General features: G+C 37.7%; 1 long non-coding RNA gene across 9 annotated transcripts in view; it reads left to right on the top strand.

Annotated features, from left to right (window-relative positions):
- Positions 1–481: 481 nt before the first annotated feature.
- Positions 482–6,000, top strand: part of LOC119231994 (uncharacterized) — a 61,139-nt gene continuing 55,620 nt past the window's right edge. For all 9 annotated transcript variants that reach the window (XR_008552096.1, XR_008552094.1, XR_008552093.1 and 6 more), the window contains exon 1: positions 482–646. This is a non-coding gene — a long non-coding RNA (uncharacterized LOC119231994). The remainder of the gene's footprint in view (positions 647–6,000) is intronic.

Below are 6,000 nucleotides of genomic sequence, written 5' to 3'. Positions count from 1 at the left end.
CAGTCCTTCGGCCTCTCTTCCACCCGCAGAGGTCAGCTGCTGGATGCTTGTTTTCTTCTTTCTTCAGAGACTGGAACCCTCTTTTCTTCAGGGGCTGGCGTCCTCAGCTCTCTCTTTCAGGGGCTGGCATCCAAAAGAGATGGGCTCTCAGGAATGGGGTCATGTCTCCCTCAGCTCCCTCGGACCCTGGCTTATATCCTGTTCAGGGTGCGCAGTCCACAAGTCTGATGGGACCATTTTTCAGTCCTGTGGCTGACTGGGTCATTTACCTGTCAGCCCATAGCACCTGATTGGTCCATTACAAAATGGCAGTTACTGAGTTCTGAGGAGCAACTGCCACAACGGACTTGTGGTGAGAGACTGGGTCCTGGTAACAAAAGTCTGATTGGACTATTTAGCACCAATCAGCTCACAGGTAGCACCTGATTGGTCCACGCCATGATCCAGGAAGCACACTGTTACATTAAAAAGTCTCTGAGGAGCAACTGCCACAACTGACAAAAAGGCAGTTACTGAGCTCCGAGTAGCAACAGCCTCAACTGACTTGTGGTGGAGCAGCAGGCTGAAAACACCAAAGCTCCTGCCGGCTGCCACTGCTGAGAGGCTGGGTTCTGGAAGCATTGGACCATACAGTCGATTCTTACAGGTGTGAAGCAGTATGTCATTGGGGCTTTGATTTGCATTTCTCTGTTAAGTGATGATGAACATTTTTTCATGTGCCTGTGTTGTCTTCTTTGGAGAAGTGTCTATTTATTTAGATCTTCTGACCATTTTATGATTGGTGTATTTATTTTCTTTTTGTTGAGTTGTAGGAATTCCTTGTAGATCTTGGATATTATCCCCTTTTGTCAGATTTATAGTATGCAAATGTTTCTCCATTCAGTAAGGTTTATTTTACTCTGCAAAAGCTTTTGAGTGACATATAGTACCAATTGTTTGCTTGCTATTCTCTTGCTATTGCAGAGCAGTCCACAAAGACATCCACAAAACACAATGTTTTGTTATTGTTTGCTTCTATGTATTTTATGGTTTCAGGTCTTACAGCCAAGTCTCTTACTCATTTTGAGGTTTGTGTGTGTGTGTAAGGTATGAGATAGTGGTTTTGTTTCATTCTTTTTCATGATGCTGTCCAGTTTTTCCCAATACCATTTACTTAAGAGGATTTTCTTTCTCCCATGTATACTCCTGGTTTCCTTGTCATAGGTTAACTGTCCACATAATTATGTGTTTGTGGGATTTCAGTTCTATTCCATTGGTCTGTGTATCAGTGTTTGTTCCAGTACCATACTGTTTTGGTTGTTATAACATTGTAATATATTTTGATGTCTGGGAGTTTGATACCATTGCTCTTTTTTTGTCAGAATTTCTTTAGCTATTAAAGGTCCTTTATGGTTCCAAATAACTTTCAGTGGCCTTTTGTTCTATTTCTTTGAAGAATTCCAATTAAACTTGATAAGGATTGCCTTGAATCTGTATATTAATTTGGGTAGGAGGACCATTTTCATGATGTCAATTTTTCCAATCCATGAGTAGAAAATATCTTTATTTCTTTTTTGTTTTCTATTTCTTATAACAATGACTTATAGTTTTCATTATACAGATCCTTCACCTCCTATGCTGAGTTTACCCTTAGGTATTTAATTCTTTTTGATGTGATTGTAAATGGGAGTGTTTTTGATTTCTTGTACTTCTACTTCACTGTTTGCATATAGGGACACAACTGATTTTTTTGTAAATTGATTTTTTTTTAAATGACAACTCTTTTATTTATTTATTTTTTTTAAGATTTATTTATTTATTTATACAAGCACTGGGTACAGTCAGAAGCGCGGGAGGGTGAGAGAATTCACCAGAGCCAGAGCAGGAAGCAGAGCAGGCAGAAGGACCGAAGTACACTGCTGAGGGGAGCAGCGGGTGGCAGGAGAGGTCTGTGCGCCATGTGGGACCCTCCTCCGGTGGCTGGGGAGCAGCCGAGGATCGAACTGGCGCCGCAGAGGCTGCAGGCAGCTTTGCAACCCAGCGCTCAGCCGCTGCGCCATCGGGGAGGCCCTGTAAATTGATTTTTATAACTGCCAGTTTACTATACTGATTTATTGTTTCAACTAGGTTTTCTTTTTTTGGTTGTTTAGGGTTTTCTATGTGTGATAGCATGTCATCTGAAAATACTGATCAAATTCTTTCCCAGTTTGAATTCCCTTTTTATCTTTTACATAACTGATTGCTCTAACTAGGACTTCCAAAGTCATATTGAATAGTAGTGGTGAAAGTGGACATCTTTGTCTTCTACCAGATCTTAGTGGAAAAACTTTCAGTTCTTCACCATTGAGAATGATGTTAGTCATGTTGTCATACATGGCCTTTGTTATGTTGAGGTATTTTCCACCTTACTGCATTTCTTGAGAGTTTTTATCATAACTGGATATTGAATCTTATCATGTTTTCTTTGCATCTTATTGATATGATCATATGATTTTCACCTTTCCTTTTGTTATGTGATAAAGTATATTGATTAATTTTTGGATGTTGAGCCTTTTGTGTGTCTCTAGAATAAATCCACTAGGCAATGGTATATGATACTTTTAATGCATTGTTGAATAAACTTGCAAAGATTTTGTTGAGGAGTTTTGTATCTATATTCATCTGGAATATTGCCTCGTAGTTTTCTTTTTTGTGTTATCTTTGTCTGGTTTTAGTATCAGGGTAATATTGGCTTCATAAAATGTGTTTGAAAAGTATTCTTTCTTATCTCAGTATTTTAGAAGTGTTTGAGTGTTTGAGAAGGGTGGGTATTTGTTCATCTTTGATGTTTTGGTATAACTCACTAGTGACACAGACTGGTCATGCACTTATGTTTTTTAGGAGACTTGTTTACTCTTTCAATTTCTTTGCTTTTAATTGATATGTTTAGGTTTTCTATCACTTCCTAATACAGTCTCAAATGGTTGTATATTTCTTTTAAAGATTTTTTTAAAGATTTATTTATTTATGCATACAAGAGCTGGGGTACAGGCCAGAGATGTGGGGGGGTGAGAGGAGCCACCAGAGACAGAGTGGGGAACAGAACAGGCAGAGTGACTGAAATACACTGCTGAGGGGAGCAGCTGGCGAGTTAGGAGAGGTCTGCCTCGCCATGTGGGTTTCTTCCTGGCTAGCAGGGATAGAACTCAAGCTACAGAGGTTGTGGATTGCTTCATTGTGCTATACTTAACCCCTTGAGCCACCAGGGAGGACTGGTTGTATATTTCTAAGAATTTTTCTATTTCTTCTATGTTATTCAATTTTCTGGCATACAAATACTCATAGTAATCGCCGATGATCCTCTGAATTCTGAGATGTCCTTTGTAATTCTTCTTTCATTTCCGATTCAACTTATTTGAGTTTTCTCACTTTTTTTCCTTTGTGATCCTAGTTAGAGGTTTGTCTGCCTTGTTTACTTTTTCAAAAAACCAGCTTTTGGTTTCATTCATGTTTTTGACCAGGAGACAGACTTTTTAAAGGAACCCAATTTAAACTTCCATCTCAGGATCAGGAAGCTCAGAAGATATGGGTTACTTTATTTTTTCTTGCTTGCTATGTATCGTATTTCATTTATTTGTGATAATGTAAATGGCAGAGAGGAAAATGAACTTTCACAAACTTTGTTACTTTTTGTTTTGATACCAGGGGAAGGGCACCTAGATGTCACAGCTCTTGGATTACATACAAAGTGTGTTAGAACTCAGTTTAGGAACATAATATTAAATATCTCTCCCTCCTTCTGTATAATTTTCTGTACTATATACTGTTCCAGATGACTAGAGGGAAATTACAATATAAATAAATTGAAGATAAATTAAAAGGACGTGTGGAATAATAGTACTGTCAGGTTATACACAATAGCTATGAACACCTGACACCTGAATATGTCTATGACAATGACAGTTTTGTGGATTCCTTCCCTGCAAAGCTATAGCTAAGACTTTTAGGAACCATCCAATACTCCATGATTTCTAATCAGAATGGGAAAATATACAAGAAAATGCATATATGCATTTACACAAATGCTAAACCTTAATTAGTAGGTACTAATTTTTGGCTATTACAACATGTAGTGCTTTTAAGTGAAGTAAGTCAGAAGGAGAAAGACAAATTCTGGATGGTGTCTCTTATATGTGGTATATAAAGAAACAAAACAAATGGTCAGATAAAACCAAACCACTATAAACCCTAGAACTTAAGCTACTGAAGAAGGGAGGAGGAAGGACAAAGTGTGGAGGGAACACAATGGACTATGGACACTGTGGGTGCTTTGATGGTGGGTGTGGTGTGGTATTGACACCTGAATTGGGACATGCTGTGTCTCTAAGTCACGAATAACCTTGTAAACCAATGTTTTCTCAGTGCAAAAAAGAAAAGAAGTGGAGCTTTAAAGATCACCTAATTTGATCTTTCCTTTTCCTTTTTCAATTTACTCATATCTATTTAAGTGTCCTTTATATATCCTAAGTGGGTTCATGTGTATGTAGATTTTTCTCTCTATATGGTGGTTGTCTTTTGTATTTGTTTATGCTATCTTTTTAAAAAAAATATTTATTTTATTTATTTATTCATACAAGAGCTGGGGCTTGGCCAGAGTTGCGGGCAGGGTGAGGGTGAGAGGATTCACCAGAGACAGAATGGGGAGCAGAACAGGAGGATCTACTGAAATAGATGCTGAAGGGAGCACTGATGAGGGGAGCAGCAGGTGAGACAGGAGAGGTCTGCTGCACCATGTGGGTAGCTCCCTGGCTGGCGATTGAACTAGTGCCACAGTTGCTGTTGATAGCTTCATAGTCCTGAGACTTAACCTCTTGTGCCAACAGGGAGGCCCCTGTTTATGCTATCTTTTAAGAAAGTTATTTTCTTCCAGGTTGTGGTCTTTTTTTTAAATCTGAGTTTAAGGCTTGGAAAAGACCTTTTGTCCATCCAAAATTTATTTTTGTTTTGTTTCCCCCAACATTTCTTATTGAGGAGTGTAAACGTTTCATCCCATGGGCTTGTAATATCTTCTCTGTCATATCCCATCTACATTAGGGCTTGCCTTTTTTGTTCTGATGCATTTATAACTATGTTTATTTCTGTGACACTTCCATATGGTTTTAATTACTAAAATTTTTTATTACCTGATATCTGATAAGGCAACCCTCCTTCTTCAATTAGTCTTGCATATTTCAGATTATTTCCTTTTATATAACAAGGTATCTCAACTTTGGCATTACTAACATTTTGGGTCATATTCTTTGTTTTGGGGGGCTGTTCTGTGCATTGTAGAGTGACTAGCAGCATCAATGCTGTGTACCTACTGTCCACTTTAGATATTGTCATCTGTCCACTCACGGGCAAAAATCATCCCTGATAAAAAAGTAAACAAAAAAAAACCCACAAAACCATAGTTTTATAGAAATTATAGAATCATGGTATCAAATTCCAAAACCTTTTTTTGGGGGGGCATTGATTGAAATTCTGTTGAAATTATAGGTCACTTTTGGGAAGACTATCATTTTATTATTGATTCTTTTCAAACATGGACATGTTTCATCTCTTTACATTTTCTCAATCTCATTTCACATCCTTTAGTAATGATTAATGATTTCCCCCATGAAGGTTGTATACATCTTTTGTTAGGACAGTACTGTTAGGACAGTAGTGTTTTTGCTAAAATGAAAAAAGGGTCTTTTCAAATTCTAATCTGTTTGGCCATTGTCAGTGTAAAGGGACATTATCTGTTTTATTTTTGAGTCTGTGTTTATCATGCCTCTGGAAATCCTGTTGAACTCTTTTATTAAATATAATAGCCTATCTACACATCTTTTGGAATTTTCTGTGTAGATAATCAAACAGCAATTTTTCTATGAAGATAAGCATAAACATAATGTTGACCCATCATTTAGCATGCTTACACCTTTAACTTCTTTTCTTCATTGAGTAGGACCTCCAGGAGAATGCTGAATAGTAGCAGGATAGAAGAACACATTCATTTTA

This window comes from Talpa occidentalis, unplaced genomic scaffold (genome assembly GCF_014898055.3).
Source record: "Talpa occidentalis isolate TD23 unplaced genomic scaffold, MPIMG_talOcc4v2.1 talOcc4.10, whole genome shotgun sequence".
Classification (NCBI taxonomy): Eukaryota; Metazoa; Chordata; class Mammalia; order Eulipotyphla; family Talpidae; genus Talpa; species Talpa occidentalis.
The sequence above is the reverse complement of the archived record's forward strand: the minus strand, read 5'-3'. Positions and strand labels throughout refer to the sequence as shown.